Source organism: Lepidochelys olivacea, assembly GCF_965140295.1.
Source record: "Lepidochelys olivacea isolate rLepOli2 genome assembly, chromosome: 4".
NCBI classification, from domain to species: Eukaryota; Metazoa; Chordata; order Testudines; family Cheloniidae; genus Lepidochelys; species Lepidochelys olivacea.
In genome coordinates this window covers 65,419,229-65,444,498 of record NC_140414.1, presented here as the reverse complement: position 1 = coordinate 65,444,498, position 25,270 = coordinate 65,419,229, and the positions used below count along the sequence as shown (strand labels likewise).

The 25,270-nt window shown below is 44.8% G+C and overlaps 1 protein-coding gene across 4 annotated transcripts in view; it reads left to right on the top strand.

Moving 5' to 3' along the window:
- The first annotated feature begins 17,043 nt into the window (after nucleotides 1–17,043).
- The window catches only part of FBXW7 (F-box and WD repeat domain containing 7), a 274,351-nt gene continuing 266,124 nt past the window's right edge, over nucleotides 17,044–25,270 (top strand). Inside the window, exon 1 of one of the 4 annotated variants that reach the window (XM_084627548.1) lies at nucleotides 17,044–17,787. The gene's annotated coding sequence lies outside the window, so the exon portion shown is untranslated. The remainder of the gene's footprint in view (nucleotides 17,788–25,270) is intronic. The other 3 variants (XM_084627549.1, XM_084627547.1, XM_084627545.1) reach the window with 3 other exon arrangements.

Sequence of the window (25,270 nt, the reverse complement as noted above, 5' to 3'; positions counted from 1 at the left end):
GGGAATTCCTAAAAAGGAAATGAGAAGACGACAAAAATGAGCCCAACATTTAACTAGCTGAAAGGAAGAGAGTTGCAGCCTGCAAGAGTCAGATGTTGGTGTTCAAAATAGGCTCCTTAGGGCTAACAGCTGCTTGTTTGTTGGGAGAAAAAGGGCTAGCTAACAGTGAAGATCATGCTGGTAAAGGTCCCCTATAAAAAGAACTATTTGCTCCCCAGCTTGAAGTTCACCACATCCTGCCATCAAACACACAGGATGTTTCATGTTATCTTAAAGACAGCAGTAAAAGCAGTAGCTGAGACCAAACACAGCTGAAAATGACTACAGCTCAGAGCGAGAGGGATTGTATACAGGGGATGGTTTTCATTAGGAAAGGTGTAGGATTTAGATGAATCAAAGGATTGTAACTGGATGCAAAACCTTCAACTGGGAGGCCAGCAGTTCAAATCTGAACCAGGTTGGTAATTACCAAATGGTGACGTCTGTTTATAAGTCTATATATAAAGAATGAATTCACAATCCCCTTACAGGTAGACAGGTGTCCACCACAAACTAGCACCCTTCTTAGTACACCTTGAAGAGAAGCTAAGGATTGAATTACCATGGAGAATGAACTTCCTCCTACCCATAAATATGGTCCCTCCACTTCAGGATTGAGGCATGTTGACTGACATGAGCAATTTTCTGTTGCTGACATAACTGTTCTCTGAATGAACCAAGGAGTTCATTTTTCAGGGCTGTTAATCTGACATCTTTCACTTTAAAAAAAGGATTAAATAGGGAAATAAGATAAATGGGCATGTGGGAGAGCAGTTGGACTAAGGGAAGTTCAATTTGGCTGAGGAGTGTTCTCATAGCTATAGCAGCCTACTGGATAAAATTTACCCAGGCACAGGTGTGTTGGGAGACAGCACTTGCATATGAGTTGGTGAGATGATATAGGGATTATACTTTTGGATTGGGCATCTCTCTAGTTGTAGATAAGGAAAGTAAGAATAAATAAATTAATCTAAGGTGGAGATAAAGAGACTTAGAGAAAGCAATTTATATTTGCAAGGAAGGAACCTCAGAAAATTAGCAACAGTTGTGAGGGAGATGGCCTAGACAGAATAAGATAAGGAAGAAATAGGTTTTTTTTCTTTTCCTTTCCTTTAAAATGATTAAAAAGCCCAAGTTTCCCAGTTCTAAATATGAATTTGTTTCAAATGTAATCAGGGAAAAGGAGGGTGTCAGGGCAAGATGTTAATTACAGCAACAGATATTCAGGGTGTGCAATGTGCCCACAAAGTATTAAAAATTCTTCTGGTTTTTTTAAGCAAATGAGTATATTATAGGAAATGTAGTGAACATGTTGGTCTTGCTACTGTAATAAAACTAAATCAGATTCTTTACAGGCTCATCCCTCATTACCACCAATAATAAAAGAGAAAATAATTATAGAGTCCACATGATCACATGCAGAACAATTCTTATGAATGAAATTAATCTGATTCATCATAGGTAAGTGGTTATTAATGTCCCAATCTGCAGAGGTACTTAATTGCCTAAATCCCAGACTAAGGCCCCCAAGTCTCACACTTAGGCTCCTAAATCCCAGTTTTAGGCTCCACTGAGAGTCACAAAACTCTTGCAGAACTGTGTAGATGCCTAAACTTGGCACCTAAGTTTTCAGAGTAAAAGTTCCTTCGGAGCCTAAATTGCTGCCTCTGGATATGTGCACTGCTGCATTAATTTAGGCATCTGGACGTTATCTCTCACCTAAGCCTCAGAGTGATTCAGGAACTGTTGGACGATAGGTGCATGAATGCCTATCTTACATGCAGAACCTGATCCAGCAGGTGTGCCCAGAAGCTGCTTACTGGATCGGGTCCCATTCAAAATCCAGGAGGAGGTGGTGGTGAGCTATGGGATAATCAGATGTAGAGCTCCCTCCATGTCTCCTGTTGAAGCTGTTCCACTATGTATAAATAGACTGATTGGAGAAATGCAACTGGACTCTGGGTCTCCTACCTCCTGGGTAGGTGCCCTAACCACTGGACTATATAGTCATTCCCTCTCTCTTGCCCGGTGACTGTTCTACAGTGAATAAATAGTTAGTCATTGGCCCACAGAGAGGGACAGACACTCAGGAGCATGGGGGAGCCCTAGGGTCAAGTCTTCCTGCTCCAGTGATTAGATCACTCTCCTGAGAGGTGGGAGACCGCTGTTCAATTTCTCCCTCTCAGGCAGAAGGAGGAACTGAACCTGGGTCTCCAACATCCCAGGTGAGTGCTCTAATCATTAGGCTAAAAGGTGTATGGTGGGCTCCATCATCTCTTCCTCTGGCTGTTTTGTGGGGAGCAAAGCAGGTGCCTCACTCATTCCTACCAGAAACTACTTAGGTGCCTAAGCCGCCTGACTCCAGGAGACCGGTCCCATTTGTGAATCACCAAGTTGACAGGTGTCTTCCTGCAGCTTGGACTAAGGGACCTAATTCCATGAGAGGAGAGGGCTTTGCACTCACCCCTGCTGTCATCATCTTCCATTGGCTAGTTTAGGTGGCTCCCTGCCTCACATGCTGGCTTCTGTGGATCGCATTCTAAGGCCCCTATCTCTCCCTATTCATTGTACAGGGAGCCTAGACTCTTAACTCAAACTTTGTGGAGCACAGTGTTGTTCCTGTGATTTTTCTAGACGCCTAAGTTCGGCGTTATGATACTCAGTGTTGCAAGGTCTAAGTCTCTTTATGGATCTGAACCAAAGGGCCTAAGCCAAATCCCACAAAAGACAATGAAAAGGGTCTCATTAACTTCAATAGGTTTTGGATCAAGGCCTAAGAACTAACAATCCATTACCAGAAATAGTGTCAGTATACACTTTGTTTATGGGTATTAAGAAAAGATGAGGTTTGTTGTATTCCAATTTTTGGAAGCTATTTAAATCAAGGTACTGAGACGCAAAGTGAGTTATATAATTGATGTGTGCACTGTGTAAATATTCCCACAGCACTCTAACTCCCCAAATCCAGTCCTACCATGCACCAGGATATAATACTGTACCTAGGAAGGCCTCTTGGGGGCAGTCTCATTTGGTTGTTCAAAAATCCTGGTCAAGAATCTGGAGGGCATCTCTCCATGACACTGCATGGTGAAATGTCATCCAACCATTAACTGAACAATGAAATAGCGAGAAAGCTACAGGGGCATTCCATTTCCACCACTTGTAATGCAGTCTCCTCTCTTCCATTTAATTCTGGTGGCTCACACTATTGTCATTTTTCAGAGTAGCAGCTGTGTTAGTCTGGATCCGCAAAAAGAAAAGGAGTACTTGTGGCACCTTAGAGACTAACAAATTTATTTGAGCATAAGCTTTCGTGAGCACGAGCTGGTGGAGTGGAACAGGTTAGGGCCAAGTTGCTCCACTTCCTGCCGCCGGGTGAGTGCAGGGCAGGCCTGACCCCACAATCATGGGACGGTGGGAAGTGGGGTGACCCAGCCCGCTCTGCTCTGCTCCCCTGGCTCCCAGCCTTGGAACTTGGGGGCAGGGGGAACCGCCCCCCCAGCACTCACCGGTGGCGCGGCTGGGAGCTGGCATAGCAGAGCAGGCTGGGGTCGGGTTGCTCCACTTCCCACCACCTGCTAAGTGCAGGGTGCGCCCAACCCCTGCTGCAGTCCCCTGGGATGTTGCTTAGGGGAAGGGGTGGAGTGGGGCGGGGCGGGGCTGGGGCCATGGAGAAGAGGCGGAGCAGGGGCGGGAGCAGCTTTCTTGGGCGGCCAGGGGATTGGGCTGATCGCTGGAGCAGCACGCAGCTGCGTAGGGCACCAGAAAATTTGGAGCAATTTGGTGACCTAAATTTCCTGGCGCTCTATGCAGCTGCGTACTTTGAGTATGGGTAAGGACGGCGGTGCTTGTTAGGCCACTTGTGCAATCCTACTGAATTTTGTGCTGCAGCTGGCTCCATGGTGTTGGTGTTTTTACCCATAGGCATATTATTACCTTTTGTCTACTGCTGCTGGCACTGGTTGATCTGCATGATCAGCTAGCGTCACGAACAGGAGCGGCTAACGGGACTTTTTGCGAGGGATTTCTCCAGGTGAAGGAGGAGCGATTACATGACCCTTGAGGTAAGTTTGTTGTCTGTTGTGTGTGTATTTCTGTTTGTTGTGGTGTGCTTGCTGCTGGACTGAAATATACCATGTGGGTGCTAAGCCTATGGCCTAGGCAAGGCTGAGAGCTTCTTAATGAGGCTTTGATCCCTGAGCCCTGTAGCACCCATCAACCCTTAACCAGGGGGTACAGCTACTCAGGAAGATCAGGGCTTTAAAAAGCCTGCTCCTGAGCGACCAGAGGAGCTAGTGTTGCGAACAGGAGCGGCTAATGGGGGAGTTTTGAGAGGGAGTTTACAGGGGAGAGGGGGCTATATACACTTAGCATTCCTTAAACGTCTTTAAACTTAAAGCCCAAAACACCTGGATAAAAACAAAACAACAAAGGAACAAGCTTCAGGAGTTAAAAGAGAATGCAGGCAGAAGTTCAGCAACAGCGTGGGGGCTACCAACCCAGTTTATTGCACGCAATGCAGCATGTATGGGCAGGTGGAGTATGTGTGCATCCGGTGCAAGAAGCTAAGGAAATAGTCTCATCTTTCTTGGACACAGTAGAACAGTCCCACCCCTGGTCTGACAGCCTCTGTGCTGTTGAGGAGGATGAAAGCCTCAGGGAAGGAGAACATCCAACTGGAGCAGAGGGAAACGATCCCATAGTTGGGACGCTCCTTCCAGATGGTGTTGTGGTATCCTCTTGCACTGAGGATACCTCTCCAGGGGAGGGAACTCTAGTTATTAGGAAGAGACCAGGCTTAATAATGAGTGATTTGATCATTAGAAACATAGATAGCTGGGTTTGCGATGACCAGGAGAACTGCATGGTGACTTGCCTGTCCGGTGCGAAGGTTGCACATCTCTTGAGACATCTAGATAGGATTATGTATAGTGCTTGGGAGGAGCCGGTGCTCATGGTATATGTAGGTACCAATGACATAGGGAAGGATAGGAGAGAGGTCTTGGAGGCCAAACTTAGGCTGCTAGCTAAGAGATTGAAGTCCAGGACCTCCATGGTAGCATTCTCTGAAATGCTTCCAGGTCCATGTGCAGGGCCAGTTAGACAGGCAGAACTGCAGAGTCTCAATGCGTGGATGAAATGATGGTGTAGGGAGGAGGGGTTTAGATTTATTAGGAACTGGGGAAACTTCTGGGAAAGGGGGAGCCTATACAGGAAGGATGGGCTCCACCTAAACCAAAATGGAACCAGACTGCTGGTGCTTAAAATTAAAAAGGTTGTAGAGCAGTTTTTTAAATTAAGGACTGGGGGAAAGCCCATAGGTGTGGAGGAGCATGTGGTTCAGACATCCCTTAGGGGAGGAGCTATAAATGAGATTCCCTATGTCCTAATAAGGAGGAGAGGATGGAAGATGATAAAATACAGGTAGGATCTGATGAGAAACAGTCAAATGAAAAAAGTCCCATTCAATTACATCATGTAAAGGCAGGCAGCTAAAAAGTGACAAGTTTTTAAAGTGCTTGTATACTAATGCTAAAAGTCTAAATAATAAGATGGGCGAACTAGAGAGCCTTGTATTAAATGAGGATATTGTTATAATAGGCATCACAGAAACTTGGTGGAATAAGGATAATCAATGGGACACAGTAATACCAAAATATATCAGAAGGATAGAACAGGTCATACTAGTGGGGGAATGGCACTGTATGTAAAAGAAAGCATAGAATCAAATGAAGTAAAAATCTTAAATGAACCAAATGGTACCACAGAATCTCTATGGATAGTAATTCCATGCTTGAATAATAAGAATATAGCAGTAGGGCTATATTACTGACCATCTGGCCAGGATGGTGATAGTGACTGTGAAATGCTCAGGGAGATCAGAGAGGCTACTAAAATAAAAAACTCAATAATAATGGTGGATTTCAACTATCCCCATATTGACTGGGTACATATCACCGCAGGAAGGAATGCAGAGATAAAGTTTCTTGGCACCTTAAATGACTGCTTCTTGGAGCAGCTAGTCCTGGAACCCACAAGAGGAGAGGCAATCCTTGATTTAGTCCTAAGTGGAGCACAGGATCAGGTCCAAGACCTGGACCGCTTGGTAATAGTGAGCATAATATAGTTAAATTTAACATCTCTGTGGCAGGGAAAACACTACAGTGGCCCAACACTGTAGCATTTAATTTCAGAAAGGGGAACTACACAAAAATGAGGTGGTTAGTTAAACAGAAATTAAAAGGTACAGCACCAAAAGTAAAATCCCTGCAAGCTGAATGGAAAATTTTTAAAGACACCATAATAGAGGCTCAACTTAAATGTATACCCCAAATTAAAAAACAGAGAACCAAAAAAGAGCCTCCGTGGCTAAACAATAAAGTAAAAGAAGCAGTGAGAGGCAAAAAGGCATCCTTTAAAAAGTGAAAGTTACATCCTAGTGAGGAAAATAGAAAGGAGCATAAACTCTGGCATATGAAGTGTAAAAACATAATTAGGAAGGCCAAAAAAGAATTTGAAGAAGCCAAAGACTCAAAAAGTAATAGTAATAAAAAAAAAAAAAAGGCGCATTCAAGGACAATAAGCCATTGCGGAGAAACTAAATGAATTCTTTGCATCGGTCTTTACAGCTGAGGATGTGAGGGAGATTCCCAAACCTGAGCCATTCTTTTTAGGTGAAAAAATCTGAGGAACTGTCCCAGATTGAGGTGTCATTAGAGGAGGTTTTGGAACAAATTGATAATCAGTAATAAGTCACCAGGACCAGATGGTATTCATAGATATTAAGGTCAGAAGGGACCATTATGATCATCTAGTCTGACCTCCTGCACAACGCAGGCCATAGAATCTCACCCACAGAATCTCCTGCGAAAAACCTCTCATCTATGTCTGACCTACTGAAGTCCGCAAATCGTGGTTTAAAGACTTCAAGGAGCAGAGAAGAACTCAACTGTGAAATTGCAGGACTACTACCTGTTATCTGTTAGTATCATTTAAATCCGCTTCTGTACCAAATGACTAGAGGATAGCTAATGTGACGCTAATTTTTAAAAAGGGCTGTAGAGGAAACCCCGACAATTACACGCGGGTAAGCCTGACTTCAGAACCGGCAAAGTGGTTGAAACTATAGCGAAGAACAAAATTGTCAGACACACAGATCAACATAATTTGTTGGGGACTAGTCAACATGGTTTTTGTAAAGGGAAATCATGCCTTACCAATCTACTAGAAATTTTTGAGGGGGTCAACAAGCATGTGGAAAAGGGGGATCCAGTGGATATAGTGTATTTTGATTTTCAGAAAGCCTTTGAAAAGGTCCCTCACCACAGGCTCGTAAGCAGTCATGGATAAGAGGGAAGGTTCTCTCATGGATTGGTTACTAGTTAAAAGACAGGAAACAAAGGGTAGGAATAAATGGTCCGTTTTCAAAAAGGAGAGAGGTAAATAGTGGTGTTCCCCAGGGGTCTGTACTGGGCCCAGTCCTATTCAACATATTCATAAATGATCTGGAAAAAGGGGTAAACGGGGAGGTGGCAAAATTTGCAGAGGATACAAAACTACTCAAGATAGTTAAGTCCCAGGCAGACTGCGAAGAGCTACAAAAGGATCTCTCAAAACTGGGTGACTGAATTTCATCTGCCATTTTGTTGCCCAATGTTGATAAATGCAAAGTAATCCACATTGGAAAACATAATCCCAACTATACATATAAAAGGATGAGGTCTAAATTAGCGGTTATCACTCAAGAAAGAGATCTTGGAGTCATTGTGGATAGTTCTCTGAAAACATCCACTCAATGTGCAGCGGCAGTCAAAAAAGCGAACAGAATGTTGGGAATCATTAAGAAAGGGATAGATAATGGGACATGTCATAAATATAAAGGGAAAGGTTGAAATCCCTCCTGGCCAGGGGAAAACTCCTCTCACCTGTAAAGGGTTAAGGAGCTAAAGGTAATCTTGCTGGCACCTGACCAAAATGACCAATGAGGAGACAAGATACTTTCAAAAGCTGGGAGGAGGGAGAGAAACAAAGGGTCTCTGTCTGTCTTTATGCTGTCTTTGCCGGGGATAGACCAGGAATGGAGTCTTAGAACTTTTAGTAAGTAATCTAGCTAGGTATGCGTTAGATTATGATTTCTTTAAATGGCTGAGAAAAGAATTGTGCTGAATAGAATAACTATTTCTGTCTGTGTATCTTTTTTGTAACTTAAGGTTTTGCCTAGAGGGGTTCTCTGTGTTTTGAATCTAATTACCCTGTAAGGTATCTACTATCCTGATTTTACAGAGGTGATTTCTTTACTTCTATTTACTTCTATTTCTATTAAAAGTCTTCTTGTAAGAAAACTGAATGTTTTTGTCATTGTTCTCAGACCCAAGGGTTTGGGTCTGTGGTCACCTAGGCAAATTGGTGAGGCTTTTTACCAAACCTTGTCCAGGAAGTGGGGTGCAAGGTTTTGGGAAGTATTCTGGGGGGAAAGACGTTTCCAAACAGCTCTTCCCCAGTAACCAGTATTTGTTTGGTGGTGGTAGTGGCCAATCCAAGGACAAAGGGTGGAATATTTTGTACCCTGGGGAAGTTTTGACCTAAGCTGGTAAAGATAAGCTTAGGAGGTTTTTCATGCAGGTCCCCACATCTGTACCCTAGAGTTCAGAGGGGGGGAGGAACCTTGACAGGACAGAAATATCATGTTGCCTCTATATAAACCCATGGTACACCCACATCTTGAATACTATGTGCAGATGTGGTTGCCCCATCTCAAAAAAGATGTATTGAATTGGAAAATGTTCAGAAAAGGGAAACAAATATGATTAGTGGTATGCAACGGCTCCCATCTGAGGAGAGATTAATAAGACTGGGACTTTTCAGCCTGGAAAAGAGACAACTAAGGGGAGATATGATAGAGGTCTATAAAATCATGACAGGTGTGGAGAAAGTAAATAACGAAGTGTTATCAGAAGGAGTAAATAACATAAGAACTAGAGGCCACCAAATGAAATTAATAGGTAGCAGGTTTAAAACAAACAAAAGGAAGTATTTTTTCACACAACGCACAGTCAAGTTGTGAAACTCCTTGCCAGTGGTTGTAGTGAAGGCCAAGACTATATCAGGGTTCAAAGAAGAACTAGATAAATTCATGGAGGATAGGTCCATCAATGGCTATTAGCCAGAATGGGCAGGGATGGCATCCCTAGCCTCTGTTTGCCAGAAGCTGGGAGTGGGCGAGAGGGGCTGAATCACTTGATGATTACCTGTTCTGTTCATTCCCTCTGGGGCACCTGGCATTGGCCACTGTCGGCAGACAGGATACTGGGCTAGATGGACCTTTGGTCTGACCCAATATGGCCGTTCTTATGTTCTTATGATCCAGAATGCAGCCTAGTCCGTGATTAAGGCACTAGTATGGGAGCTGGGAATGGAATGGGAATGGAACCCAGATATCCTAACTTTTCCAGTGACATGTGGTATGACATTGGGCAAATCACTTATGGCTTGTCCATTTGGGGATACTCAGGAAAGTTAATCTGACTGAACCGAAAGGTGTGAATTTAAAGTGTATTCGTTAAATCACATTAAACTCCTGTGGATGCTCTCATTCAGAATTAAAGTATGAGACTATCTTTACGGTTTCCCTAATTTGCCATAATATTCAATGTTTCACTACAACAATTTATGATAAGGCTTTGCCATGGCTAATGAACTATCCCCACTGTCTAGCCCAGATAGGGGCTAGGATGAGCAAACTGAGTAAAACTCAATACAGACAAGACGGAGCTGTGAGTCCTGTGCCCTAGCCTTTGGTCCATATTTTCTTTTTACCTACAGTTGACTGTAAAAGAAATCCTTGTAACCCAGTATCACCTCCGTCTTGCCTGGATTGAGTTTTAGTCAGTTTGCTCATCCTAGCCCCTATCTGGGCTAGACAGTGGGGATAGTTCATCAGCTACAGCAAAGTCTTATCATAAATTGTTGAAGTGAAACATTGAATATTATGGCAAATTAGGGAAACCATAAAGATAGGCTCATACTTGCCTTACAGATGTTGAAGTGTCCCATACTAGCTCCCTGGTATACAGGATCTGCCATAAAATAGTAATGGGAAAACTAAAACTGTCAAACATTTCCCAAAATCCTATCATTTTAAGGATGAACAGGGCTAATTGGTTAGTGGATGACATGCTGGGTGAAAAAGGCAAGAATGCCTGTAACTGACTATTCTTGCAACTGATTGAACAGTCCAGTTACGTATCAGCTTAGGATAATGCTGAGGCATCACAACCTAGGAAGAATTGGATGACCTTGAAGACTGGAGTAATAGAAATGGCACTTAGGGACTAATAACAAGAATTTCTGTTATAAACTGGGGGTTCATCAGTTGGAAATGACAGAGAAAGAGCTGGATGTATTAGTTAATCATAGAATGGTGGCTTGCAATCCATGTGCTGTGGCTGTGCAAAAGGCAAGCCTGATCCTAAGATGTATCAGGCAAGGTATTTCCAGAAGAGAGAGAAATATTAATGCCATTGTACATGGCACTAGTAAGAGCTCATCTGGAATATTGCATACAATTCTGGAGACCCATGATCAAGACAGACACATTCAAACTGGAACAGATGCAGAGAATGGCTACTAAAATGATTAGGGAAACAGAGAGACATCTTACATAAGGAGACTAAAAGAGCTTGCCTTGTTTAACTTAGGGAAACAAAGGCTAAGAGGGGATATGATTGCTCTTTATACATACACGAAGGGAGGAAACAGCACGGAGAGAGAAGTTATTTAAATGGAAGGACAACGCTGGCACAAGAACACATGAGTATATACTGGCTATGAATAAATTTAGGCTGGAAATTAAAAGAAAGTTTCTAACTATCAAAGGAATGAGGTTCTGGAACAGCTTTCCAAAAGTAGTGGGGGCAAATAACCTAATTTGTTTTAAGATGGAAGTTGATAAATGTATGCATGGGAGTTATGATGAGGTTACTTGCAATCACAGGGGACTAGACTTGATGATCCAGGAAATCCATTCCAGTCCTATCTTCCTAAATCCAGAGAGTGGGGAGTGGTGGAAAGGCAATGATATCTGTAATTATTGATGGTATTCTTGTAACTAATTGCCGATTATGTTGGGTATTAGTATTAGGATTCTCATCTGATAATGGTAAGGCCTCACAACCCTGCCTCAGAAGATTCCAAGAAAAAAACCAAAGAGGTCCCTTTATTGTTGTGGGTTTGAAAATACTAGTGTTGGGGACACTGGGGCATGGCCACTAGGTAATTTGAGGGGATGGAAGACCACGAGTGTCGATGAAGCCCCCTCGCACTAGGCCCAAGTGTCCTTGGACCCCCCGGCCTGGAGGCACTCACAGCAGTTATGCGCACTAGGCCCAAGTGTCCTTGCCCCACCCAGCCTGGAGGCACTCGCAGCAGTTATGCTGAGGATCTGCAACAATATATTGCAAAGTCAGACTGCCTGAAACTAAACAAGGCCAAACAGGGCAGATATGGAAGAATAATGCTGAATAAAGCAGCTTTATGTATGGTTTAACAGATGGTATCGAGAACAAGGGAACTAGCTGGTAACTGGATTGGCTGGCTATATGGATATGTAGTGCAGCTTGCTATTGGATAAGCATGCTGAAGAAAGGATGTATAAAAGCCTGTGTAACTTCCTGCTCTGTGTGCAGGATTTGAGATTCTATTCTCCCTGTACCTTGTTTGCAGCTGCAAATAAACTTTTCTGCTTCTCCACCCCGTTGTGATTATTGGGTGATGCACACCGGGCAACGAACCTTGCTGTTGTTTGCCTCTGGCACTCGGTGCTGGCAACACTAGCTTAACTAACGTTTAACCTTTTATATTTGCTGTAATTTTTTCAAGTACATGCTTAAAGTGCTTCTTAATTTAACTAGATGTTTCAAAATAAAACAAATTACATAGTACTTAGATTCATATAGTGGTATAAGAGTGGAATAAAGGATTTAAATTTCAAGACAAAATATTTAGTTTTATTTACATATAGAAACAGTAACTGTGGATGTGCTGGTGATAAAAAGCAAGACGACTCAGGCAGTAGATATATTTTGTGTACTGAATGTACACTGGTATCTGGAAATGGAGCTCTCCAGAAAGAGACTGGAGACAGAACCTCTTTTTAGAAAACTCGACACTGGAGAAATAGGGAGAGCATATATGTTAAAAAGGCTTTTAGGAGTGCAGTATGAGAGGGCATAAATTCAGAAGCATTGTGGTCCAAGTCAACCAAAGCATACCTGACAACATCTTGCTTCTATGGGAGGAGAGGCTGCACCATTATCAGCCTGTCATTGAATTACCTGGGCTAGTACTGTGGCTGGAGGCCAGCAATTCTTGTGCCTGTGTAAACTGCTGTTGACTCTTGCTGCTCAAGACAACAATACAACTTGTGCAATGAAACCAAATGTTTTCAGCATAATTTCTGTACAGGAGGTTGACAGCAACTTGCTTGTTTTCACAGATGCTTCTTGGGCAAGAAGGGGCAGCATATTGGAATCAGAAGTTGCCCTGCTTCCCTGGCAGCTGTGAAGGACAATGGGCGATTGGCAGCTGGGGCACACAGGGCCAGCAGAACAGCTGCTGATGTCAGGTTAAGAGCTGGTTGCACTCGCTAAATCCAGTGGAGGAATGTGGATGAGAACATGAGGAAAGGTCAAGAAGGGGCCAACAAAGGCCTTAGTTCACAGCAGTTTTCCTTGCCAAGCTATACAAGGAGAGGTAAATGGGGGTAGGAGAGAGAGTGCAAAGAGCTTCTGGTGCCTGGGCAGCAGGGCACAGATCCCCTTTGTGCTCCCCAGGCAGGGCTGGTTTTACCATGAGGCGAACTGAGGTGGCTGCCTCAGATGCCAGACTTGGGGGGGGGGGGGGAGGGTGCCACTAGGACCCAGAGTGTAGAAAATTGTGTCTGCTGCTGGTGCATGTGTATTCTCTCTGCTCTAGATGCACAGAGATGGTGGAGTGCTGTGCTGGAGGAAGGAGGGCACAAGAGACATAACAGGCAGGCAGGAGAAAAGGTGAGAGGGAATAACAGAAAGCAGCAGGAGCTGCAGGGAGAGAGAGGAAGAGTAGCCTCTTATGTACCTCTCTAGCACCCCCAGGAGCCTGGACTGATTAACACCAGCTTCTCAGGGAGCTTCCTCTTTCCAGCTGCTTCCCTGAACCCACTGGAGGAGAAGAGCAGTCAACTGAAGTAGCAGGAGCCAGTTAGGCCCTTAAGATGCTGATATCTTCCCTCACTCAGGCCCTGCTACCAGCCTGCTTATTTGTCCCCTTCAATTGAGTGTTGAGAGCTACTAAAGCTGGCATAGAACAGCAGTCATGAGTGAAAGAAGAAAACGCCCTTCTTGGGCAGCATTCAGAAGAAGAAAGAAAGCAAAGGAAGCTTTTCTATCTAAGCAGGAAGGAGCTCTCCTGAGATACATAGACACAAATGTTCACGGTGAGCCTTCCGGCCCCAGTGTGGATGTGTGTGGTGAGGAGATGCCTGATCTTCCAGTTCATCAGAGTGCAGGTGACCTGGCAGTTACTGCAGCATCCATATCTCCATCTCAAAAGGGGTGTAACCATGCACATTCCTGAAGAAAAGTGTAGATCAGAGAAGAGTGTGATGGAGGCGCAAGAAACAGCTGCTGCTGAGTTTAGTTCCTTAAGTCTAGATGATCCAGGACTTTGGACCCACTTGAGCAGTAGCCTGAGGGACTTCCTTGTACTGCATGGGCCACAGCAAGTGAAAAACTTCATGTTCCCCAAAGACAATGAAAACAGAAGTTTCCATCCAACACATTACTGGCGTGAAATCCCCAATGGTGACAAAGTGGAGAGGTCATGGCTTATGTACTCAAAAACCCAGAATGCCGCATACTGTTTTTGTTGTGAACTCTTCCAGTCTATTGTTCCGGCCACATTGGGTTCTACAGGAACAAAGGACTGGAAAAATCTGGCTAGAAATTTGGCATGCCATGAGAAGGCAGCAAATCATCAGAGAGCATTCCATAGGTGGAAAGAGCTTGAGATGAGACTAAGGTTAAAGGCCACCATAGATGATCAGCATCAAGAGAAGATTACATCAGAGTCTCTTTACTGGCAAAATGTTCTGAAAAGGCTCATTGCCATTGTGAGAATGCTTGCTACCCAAAACCCATCACTGCGTGGCACTTCAGATCAGCTGTATGTGCCAAACAGTGGAAACTTCCTTAAGATTGTGGAGCTGATGGCTGAGTTTGATGTTGTACTCCAGGAGCATCTCAGAAGAGTCACCACCCAAGAAATGTACACACACCACTACCTTGGAAAAACAATTCAAAATCAGATCATACAGTTACTGGCAACAAAAGTCAAACAGAAGATTGTGGCAGATCTGAAGTCAGCAAGATATTACTTTGTTATTCTGGACTGCCCACCTGACATCAGCCATGTGGAACAAATGACTTTAATGGTGCGTTTTGTAAAGACAACAGAACCTAGTGAAAATGTCCCTGCAATGGTGACTGTCAGAGAGCATTTTCTAGAATTTATTGACATTGATGACACTACAGGAGCTGGTATGACAAATGTGCTTCTTAAAAAGCTGGAAGATACGCGAATTGCGATAGCTGATCTGAGAGGTCAGGGCTACGATAATGGTGCCAATGTGAGAGGAAAGAACAGGAGTGCAGACACGGATCTGAGAGTTAAACCCTCGAGCTTTTTTTGTCCCATGCAGTTCTCATTCATTGCAGTGCTCAGCTTCTACTGAGGCTGCTGAATTTTTTAATATAATTCAAAGCATCTATGTATTTTTCTCTGCATCAACTCATCGATGGCAAATTTTGAAGCAACATCTGAGAACATCCTCTCTGATGCTGAAACCACTGAGTGCCACACGATGGGAAAGATGAGTGGAGGCGATAAAGCCTATCAAACACCAAACTGGGAAGTTAGATGATGCATAGTTGCCATTATAGAGGATAATGCTATGACAGGAACTGTTTGTGCGAGAACAGTGGCAGAGGGAAATGGAATCACCAGAAACATACATAACTTCAAATTTCTGTGTGGCTTAGTGTTGTGGCATGACATACTGTTTGAAATAAATGTTGTAAGCAAGAGACTCCAAGGTGTTGACCTTGATATATCTGGAGCAATGGAACAACCAGACAAAATAAAATCATACCTACAGTCTTACCGGTCAGATGAGGGATTTCAAAATGTCCTGAAGAGTGCACAGAAGTTGGCAGAGGAACTTCACACTGAAGTTATTTTCTCACCCATTCAAGAATACAAGAGTCACTGAAGAAGAAGACATTTTGATTACGATGCATGGGATAATCCCGTAAGGGACCCCCAAACAACAATTCAAAGTTGAATTCTTTAACCAGGTGCTAGATTGTGCAATACAGTCAGTTGAAGAACTTTTCATGCAGCTCAAGGAACACAGCAGTATATTTGGGATGTATGATATTCCAAAACTCCTCACTATACCTGAAGAAGACCTACATCACCAATGCAGGGCACTAGAGACAGTGTTGACACATGATGACATGTGCGATATTGATGCAAGTGATTTAGGTGATGAACTGAAAGCCCTTTCAAGATACATTTCAGCAGGATCAACTCCAAAGGGTGTTCTGGAATATATGTGCACAAATAAGTTGACCACCCTCTTTCCAAATGCTTTTGTTGTTCTGTGCATACTTCTAACGCTTCTTGTAACAGTTGCCAGTGGACAAAACAGCTTCTCCAACCTGAAGTTAATAAAAACACATCTACGCTCCACAATCTCTCCACAATGACACAGGAGAAGCTGGTCAGCCATGCAGCCATCTCAATACATCATGAGCTGACCCAGACTGTGGACCTTCAGGAGCAGGTCAAATCTTTGCAACCAAGAAGGCACGGAAAGCACCACTTTACTGATTTAAACAGATAAAAATGCCAGACAAGAAAAGTTACATTTGCTGTTAAGGCATTTGAAAGTTGTGTTACTTAAAATTTTTGACAGGTTTCAGAGTAACAGCCGTGTTAGTCTGTATTCGCAAAAAAAAAAAAAAGGAGTACTTGTGGCACCTTAGAGACTAACCCATTTATTTGAGCATGAGCTTTTGTGAGCTCACAAAAGCTCATGCTCAAATAAATTGGTTAGTCTCTAAGGTGCCACAAGTACTCCTTTTTTTTAAAAAATTTTTGAACAAGGCATTTTATGCTGTTAATTCTCCCTTATTGGGGGTAGGTAGCAGAGCAGTACCATGAGAGGAGTAGAAGAGGAAGAAGGCAGAATGGAGACCTTTCAAAGTTTTGGCCCAAGCAAGGGGGTATGGGGGCGTCATTTGAGCTCCCCGCCTCACGTGCCAAAATGTTGTGGGCTGGCCCTGTCCCCAGGCAGCGCTCAGCCTCTGCCTGCGTCCCAAGCCTCCCCCTGCTCCCTGTCTGAGCGCTGGGCTTTACTGCAGTAACAGGCTGCTCCCCGCCAGTGGCCCCCGGAGGCCCGTCACCAGCCAGGCGTTGCCTCAATTTCCTTAGGGTTTAAGTGTCCCAATCTCCAGGGCTGCGGGTAGACGCTGCTGTGACGTCTGCTCTCTCTAGCGAGGAGCCAGGGCTGCCCGAGGCTTACTGCACCCGCTCCGAGGCCACAGGGCGCACGGCTCAGCCTGGGGTCCCCTCGGCTTCCGCCCAGCCCCGCTAGTCACCGCCCGGGGCAGCTGCCCTCGGAACAGCGGGGGTTAAACTTCACCCAGAGCCGATTCCTCCGCCAGTAGCCCGGCACCGAGCGGGTTAATCCCCGCTCAGCGCTTTGGCTGCGGCTGGGTCTCTGCGCTCAGGCTCCTCCCCCTTGTCCTGGCCTGAACCATCCAGCAACAGCGATACCTGCTCCGCGCCACCTTGTCCTTCTCTGATGTCATCGCCGTGCGCCGGCAGAGAGGTGGGGGCTGTTGCCTGGTTACGGCTGTCATCCCCATGCGCCGCCGTCCTCTTCCCCCCCCTCCTCCAGCACCAATCGCTCTGGGTGAGACACAGAAAACAAGCGGATCTGAGGCGCGAGCTGCAGCCCGGACCGGCCTCCCCAGCGCCCCCTCCCGCCACAGCCGTGGGGCTCCGGCCGAAGCGGTAACGGGCACCCACGCGTGGCGGCTGCCGCCGGCCTCTGCCTGCGGAGCGCCCCGCGCAGAGACTCACACATGCCTGAGACCAGAGTGGGAGCGGCGCTGAGCCCGGCCGCCTGGGTTCCCCGCGCTGCCTGGCTGGGGCCCTAGCAGCGCCCCGGCCGCTGGAGCCGGTCCGGCGGCTCCCGGTGCCCGAGTGTATGAGAGGAAGCGCGGAAAGGGGGCCGCGGCCCGAGCCACTCGCCTCCTCTCCCGGACGGCGGCAGCAGAGAGACCGGCCCGGGGGGAAGCGAGGGGGCAGCGAGGAGGCGGCGGCTCCATGTGAAGAGACCCGGACACGCACGTGAACCGCCGAGCAGCCCCCCGGAGCCGGGAGGTAGCGAGAGGGATTCGGGAACGCGGCAGCCGAGGGGGCTGGACCCGTCTCTCACTAAAGTTTCCCGGACACGCGGTGTCTCTCGGGACCTGGCGTCCAACTTGCTGTGAAGCCTTAGAGCCCCCGCAGGGAAGTGGATCCCCCTGTTCCGGGCGCAAGCGTGAGCATTAGCCGCACCCTGTATCACCGGTAGCGTGTCTGCTGCAGCCAGAGAGCCAAAGGAGGGAAACTTAACCCGCCGCAGTTGCTGTTGCTCCTAAGGTGAGTGAGGGTTGGAGGGGGGGGTCCAGTTCTGTTGGTCTCTGCTCCGCGCCGCTGATGACTTTTCAGGTGAAACCCGCGGATGCAAAGATTTGTACCCCCCATGAGCATGGGCTGGGGACTAAGTGGGAGCATGTGGCTCCGTCCCTTCTGGCGGGGCGGGGGCGCACCATCATCGTAGCAGCCCCGCGCGAGGTATCCCCTGTTTCACATGCGCCTCACGTTGCCGGGAACTTTGCACGGTCTGCTGAGCTAAGTGACCCTCCCGAGAGTGCGGCTCTTCTTGCCTCTGCGAGAGAGAGACACTGCAGGGAAATCCTTATGTTAAGTCAATTCCTATCCGGATACTTTTCACCTTTAGATTTAAGCAGCCTCGGCTTTGTAAAGAGTTACTACAGTGAGAGGGGTTGATAGCGTCCAATCAAAAAACGAGTCTGGAAATTAGTTCCCATTTGAAACTTGTACGTCTCGCTTTGTACTTGCTGCAGCAAGGAACAGCAGAGAATGATACTGAAGTCTTGAACAAAGACCAAGTTTTTTTTAAGCTACTTTGAACCTCCTTCCATTCACTATTGTTCTATGTTAAATCTTAAGAGCTTAACAGAACTTTACTTGTGCTTTATCAGAATGTCTTGTACACCAGAACTGAAAAATACAAGCATCTTTAAAAGCCACAATATTTTAGTGGAGGGATTTTCTAACTCTTTTAGGGTGGGATTCATCTTAATAGAGAGAGTGTGGATTCTTTTCTATGCACAGTTGCATAACATCCCTCTGGAAACTGTTGTAATTGCTTGCATGGAAAAGTAATATTAGGAAAGTATTTAATGCATTTTAGCTGGGTTTTAACACAGTTTAGCAGCTGGAAATAAGAAGGAAGAGCCAGCACCATGTGTCTAGTCATCTCTCCTCACAGTACGGTCAGGTGCTCCATGGGTCTCAGTTTGGGAATCCTATGCTGGGTATTGAGTCTTAGTATACGGAGTGTTTTTATATTGCTACATAGAAGTTACTGAAAAGGATCTGGTGGCTTGAGTAGCATATCTTCAACCTCATTAGCCAGCAGTTAAAGTTGCTGCTAAATTAAATAAATAACATTTTATTCCACCATACAGGCTTTGAAAAATGCAAATCACTTTACATTCTGCCTTATGGAGAACTGCATGCTGTACATATGAGTTTCAGAGTAACAGCCATGTTAGTCAGTATTCGCAAAAAGAAAAGGAGTACTTGTGGCACCTTAGAGACTAACTAATTTATTTGAGCATAAGCTTTTGTGAGCTACAGCTCACTTCATCGGATGCATACTGTGGAAACTGCAGAAGACATTATATACACAGAGACCATGAAACAGTACCTCCTCCCACCCCACTCTCCTGCTGGTAATAGCTTATCTAAAGTGATCACTCTCCTTACAATGTGTATGATAATCAAGTTGGGCCATTTCCAGCACAAATCCAGGTTTTCTCACCCTCTGCCCCCTGGATTTGTGCTGGAAATGGCCCAACTTGATATCATACACATTGTAAGGAGAGCGATCACTTTAGATAAGCTATTACCAGCAGGAGAGTGGGGTGGGAGGAGGTACTGTTTCATGGTCTCTGTGTATATAATGTCTTCTGCAGTTTTCACAGTATGCATCCGATGAAGTGAGCTGTAGCTCACAAAAGCTTATGCTCAAATAAATTGGTTAGTCTCTAAGGTGCCACAAGTACTCTTTTTCTTCATATGAGTTTGGTTTGTCTAAATTGGGCTTACACATAGACTGTATGCAAACCAAGAACATTTGTAACTACCGTTTGAATGGTATTTCAGATCTAGTTTCAGAATTAATAACATTGGGATAACACTGGTGCCTGCATCTGTTTATAGGGTATTTTTCCTAGCTGTCTTTCTGAAAGAGAAAAAGGAAAACCTTTAAGTTTATCTGACACTTCTAACTGAATGGAGAATAAACTGGGTGACCAACTTTATCTAGATTTATTTTTAGAGTGTTGTTGACTTCCCTCCTATGTTTCCCTCCAATCAGCTTTTACTTTCTCCTCTTTCAATCCTACATTGCAGCGGCTGACCTTCCATCAGAGAGGAATGTATAGGATTCCCTCTAGATCTATTATATAGTGCCTTTATATTAACACTCCAAAAATTGTCATGCTTTTTGTCAAAAAACTTTATATTTCTAATATCACTGTGAGCTAGGATTACTTCAACCGAAAGATTAGAGAGAGAAATACCTTGATCTGTTTTTTTCAGTTTGTTTGCTCTAAGCATTTGACAGCACTACATGTATACCTACTGTACTTGTATAGTCAGTTTCTCCACTTGTTTAAAGATCTTTCACCAGGAAGAGAGAGACACTTACAAAAGGTTTCAGAGTAGCAGCCGTATTAGTCTGTATCCGCAAAAAGAAAAGGAGTAATTGTGGCACCTTAGAGACTAGTCTCTCTAAGGTGCCACAAGTACTCCTTTCCTTTTTACTCTTTAAAAAGTGATTGTAAAACCTAAAAAATTGCTGGGGTACTTGAAAAATACTAGAAATTTCTTAACTCCTTTTTTTTTTTTTTTTTGAGACAAAGTCACCTTAAGGTGTGCAATACTTTCTTAAACAACAGGAGCATGGGTACAACACTCACTGCATTAAGGACATGCAAGAATTGAGTGATGCCTCAACAACACTCCCAGCTTCTGCTGACTTACAGGGCCAAGGTACCAGAAGTTGAATGAGTTTCCTTCAGTGTAGAGGATTAATAGGATAGTCCAGGGATCAGCAACCTGCGGCATGCATGCCAAAGGCGGCACGTGAGCCAATTTTTACTGGCACGCTGTTGCCAGCCGGAGTCCTGGTCACTGGCCCCACTCAGCCCGCTGCCTGCATGGGTGAACGGAACCACAGGCCAGCAGCGGGCTGAGCGGGGCTGGCGGCCGGAACTCCAGACTGCTGCCGGTCTGGAGTTCCGGCTGCCGGCCCCTTGCCAGCCGGGGTCCCGACCCTGCTCAGCCGGCTGCAGGCCTGGGTGAACGGAACCCCTGGCCGGCAGCAGGCTGAGCGTGGCTGGCGACCGGGACCCCGGCTGACAGGAGCCGGCAGAACCCCAGACTGGCAGCGGGTGAGCCACTGCTGGTCTGGGGTTCTGTCTGCCACCATGCTCAGTCTGCTGACGGTCTGGGGTTCCGGCCGCCAGCCCCTTGCCAGCCGGGGTGCCGGCCATCGGCCCAGCTCAGCCTGCTGTCGGCCTGGGATACCAGCTGCCGGCCCCACTCACCTCGCTGCTGGTCTGTGGTTCCAGCCGCCTGGTCCCCTGCCAGCCGGGGTCTTGGCCGCCGGCCCACTCAGCCCGCTGCCAGTCTGGGGTTCCGTGGCGGGCCCCTGTAAATGTAAAATTTATTACTGGCATGTGAAACCTTAAATTAATGAAGACTTCTCAAAGGTTGCCGACCCCTGGGATAGTCAGTGCCTTTTCATAATTAATTTATACATGTGCTTAAAGCAACATGTTATTGTCAGATTGAACTAAACCATTTCAACTTCCTTTGACATAAAGCTGTGTCAATATCCTGAATCCAAATTAAATTTAATTTCCTTTCTTTCATTATTGTCACGCTCTTTATAGCACCTTTTTGCAATGGTCAGATTGTTAGCTGTATTTTTTTTTAAATTGCATATTCTTCTGCGTGGTCCATGCTCATAAACATCTTGATTATTCTGTGAAATCATTATTAATAAAATGAATTTATTTATTTAACAAAACTGAAAATGACTTGGATTTTTAGCTTCTTGGGTTGTCTTAACTTTTTAATTCCTCCCTACTGTGCACCCACTGCTTTCTGATAGTCTTGGTACTGTGCTGGCTTTCTCTTTTTAAATTAAATTTGAAAGCTGTTAGAAAAAGGAGGGTGTGAGAGGTCACATGGTAGGTCTGTCAACTTCAACAATGTCTGCAATTTTTTTTTGGTTGGCTTTTTAAAAAAAGAAAAAAGCTTATAACAACACATGAAACATCACCACTCAGGGTACTCCAATCCTGAATTTAATCTAATATTTGGGCACACTGGCTGTTACTCTTCAAAACATATCCACTAACTGAATTTATATATGTAGTACTTGCATATCTGAAATCAACATGAAGCCCTTGAAGATACCTGAACATCTATAACACTTTTGTGTGAGTGTATACACAACTTCATTTTAGACAAGGAGGAAACAGTTCAGTTGGTGGTGGTGGTGTCTAACAGAGCAAACATTACATTTTAATTTCATTTCCTGTAAATAAGCTAATTGTCCGATGGGATATTAGATGGGGTGGGATCTGAGTTACCCAGGAAAGAATTTTCTGTAGTATCTGGCTGGTGAATCTTGCCCGTATGCTCAGGGTTCAGCTGATTGCCATATTTGGGGTTGGGAAGGAATTTTCCTCCAGGGCAGATTGGAAGAGGCCCTGGAGGTTTTTCGCCTTCCTCTGTCGCATGGGGCACGAGTCACTTGCTGGAGGATTCTCTGCTCCTTGAAGTCTTTAAACCATGATTTGAGGACTTCAGTAGCTCAGACATAGGTGAGAGGTTTTTCACAGGAGTGGGTGGGTGAAATTCTGTGGCCTGCGTTGTGCAGGAGGTCAGACTAGATGATCATGATGGTCCCTTCTGACCTTAGTATCTATGAATCTACATGCTGGGAAGCATTGTTTTAATGAGTTTAGTAAATTCATGAAAGATGATGGAACCCCTGGATTGAAGTCTCCTGTTTATTCACAAAACAGATAAATTGTGAGCAGTGGCAGTGCGAACTTCTACTCACTGACTTTGCTTCACTTCTGACTTCTTAGGATTGAAGCCTCTACTTTTTCGGTTCTAGGTCTCTCTGCAACTACCACAAAGTGTGCCAATTATGATAGATATTTTTGAGATCAACCTGTGGAACTCTTTGCCAGAGGATGTTGTGAAGGCCAAGACTATAGCAGGGTTCAAAAAAGAACTAGATAAATTCATGGAGGACAGGTTCATCACTGGCTATTAGCCAGGATGGTCAGGGATGGTGTCCCTAGCCTCTGCTTGCCAGAAGCTGGGAATGGTGATAAGGAATGGATCACTTGATGATTACCTCTTCTGTTCATTCCTTCTGTGCCACTGTCAGAATACAGGATACTGGGCTACATGAACCTTTGGTCTCACCCAATATGGCCGTTCTTATGAGATATGATCATCTGTTTGGTATTCTTAGTCCAGTTCCTAGGGAACAAATTTTCATTTTACAAAGGCCAGCAAATTTAAGGTACTACATAAACAAATTATCCATCACAAAGCAGCTCTTCTCTCTTTGCTTTAGCTCCATGTGCAGATCTTGATGGATCTGCAAAGAAGTGTAGCAGCAGCTAGAAAATTCATTACTCACATCAAAAATACACAGTTCCTTCTTTAGAAAGCTTTTCTGCCTAGGTGTCAAGATGGAAAATTATGGCCTTACTGGCATAAATGTGTGGTTTGAAGGAACTTGAGATGGATTTAGGGGGGAAAAAATGTTCTCTTGAATTATAAAATGGTCTGGGGAAAAATGTGAAATGTCACACTTGAAAGAAATATTTTGATTTATATTGCATTCTGGCTTGCTATTTTTGTGGGGTGAAAGGGAAAGATACTCTGTCAGTGGTTCTTTCCAACAAGACCAGTGTTAATCATATACCAACATATAGTGTAGAAGTAAGCGTTTTTTTGTGTCTACCATATCTGGTTCTGGTTGTCAGTCCAAGTCTGTCTTTTGCCTCTTCCCCTTCTGTCAGATTTAAACAAAAATGATTACAGGTCTAGAAAACATGACCTATGATGGAAGATTGAAAAAATTGGGTTTGTTTAGTCTGGAGAAGAGAAGACTGAGGGGGGACATAACAGTTTTCAAGTGCATGGAAGGTTGTTAAAAGGAGGAGGGAGAAAAGTTATTCTCTTTAACCTCTGAAGGTAGGATAAAAAGCAATGAACTTAAATTGCAGGAGGGCAGTTTAGTTTGGACATTAGGAAAAACTTCCTGACTGTCAAAGTGGTTAAACACTGCAATAAATTGTCTTGGGAAGTTTGGAATCTCCGTCACTGGAGGTTTTTAAGAGCTTTAGACAAACACCTAAGGGGTGGTCTAGATCAGTGGTTCTCAACCTATTTATCATTGTGGGCTGCATTCAACACTACCTGTATGGCCCTGAGGATGTCACATTGGCAGCAGTTCTGTGCTTGATTGGGCCACAGGTTGAGAACCACTGGTCTAGATAATACTTATTCCTGCCTTGAGGGCAGGGGACTGGACTAGAATACCTTTCAAGGTCTCTTCCAGTCTTACGATTCTATGATTTTAATTTAGGTCAGCATAGTAACTGTGTTCTTCCTCTGTTGTTGTTTTTCGATAGAAACAGCAGGTTTTAAAAAGCTTAGCCAACAAAATTATGATCTAGAAATATGTAAGGTGAGCAGGGGACAGATGTGTGTAATATAAACTTATTTATATAATGTGCCCAAAGGAAGTTAAAAGAACACTTTTAGGGTTGCAAAGTAAAGCACTCAGAAGATAGGAAATGCCAGAATTAAGGTTTCCTGTACAACCTTAATTTTACCTGGCTTGTGGCCTCAGTTTCTGCCCCAGCTCCAAGTTGGCTTGCCCAGCCATTCTCATTGTCCCCCTTTCCTCCTTCCCAACTCTCATTTCCCTTTCCCTCTGGCTGCCTCCTCTTTCCCTGCCTCTCCCCCCACCCCAGCTCTTGTTTCCAATCTACTTCCCCGACCTCCTTTCCTCCTGCAGGTCTGGCTCTTGTTCCCTCAGCATTTGAATCAGACCGCTTTCTCCTCTACTGTGCTAGGGACCAGTAGGGGAGACAGTCTCCTTGCTCTCTGAGATCAGGTGCCCATACCTGCCCAGCACAGTGTGTAGCAGCCTGCAGCTGCATTTGTAGGGAAGGTCTTGCAGAGCCCCAGGCTGAAGCATGCCTATTGCGGACAGAATTCTCGAGATTTGTCTTTTAAGCTCTAGCAAGTCTCTGCTGAGTATGTGCAAACTGATTTTTTTTCAAAAGGTTTAAAACATGGTCAAATTTGGGCCATTTTCTCAGGGGCGACAAATGGCACATCCCTGACAGAAAAGCCACACTTCTGCCAAATTTCAAGTCCCTGCTCCAAAGCATGGGGGTGTTAGAGCTGTTCAAAGAAAAGGTCACTAGAATTTTGTAACATGAACAAAGCAATGTTTTTCCTTAGCCTTGCTTTTGGGAATGGCTTAACCATTTTGACTGAAATTTTCCAAAGACATTCAGTGAGGCAGATGCCCAGCATGGAAAATTTCAGCCCAAATAGCAAAGTTATAAGCAACTAAAACCAAGGTCTTATGATGGGAAGTGTTGGGCAACTTTTGTAATAGCCAGAGCTGGTAGCACTGACTATAATTACATAAAACTTCCCAAACCCTACACTGAAATAACATAAAGATTGCAAAATCAAACCTTCATAGACATTG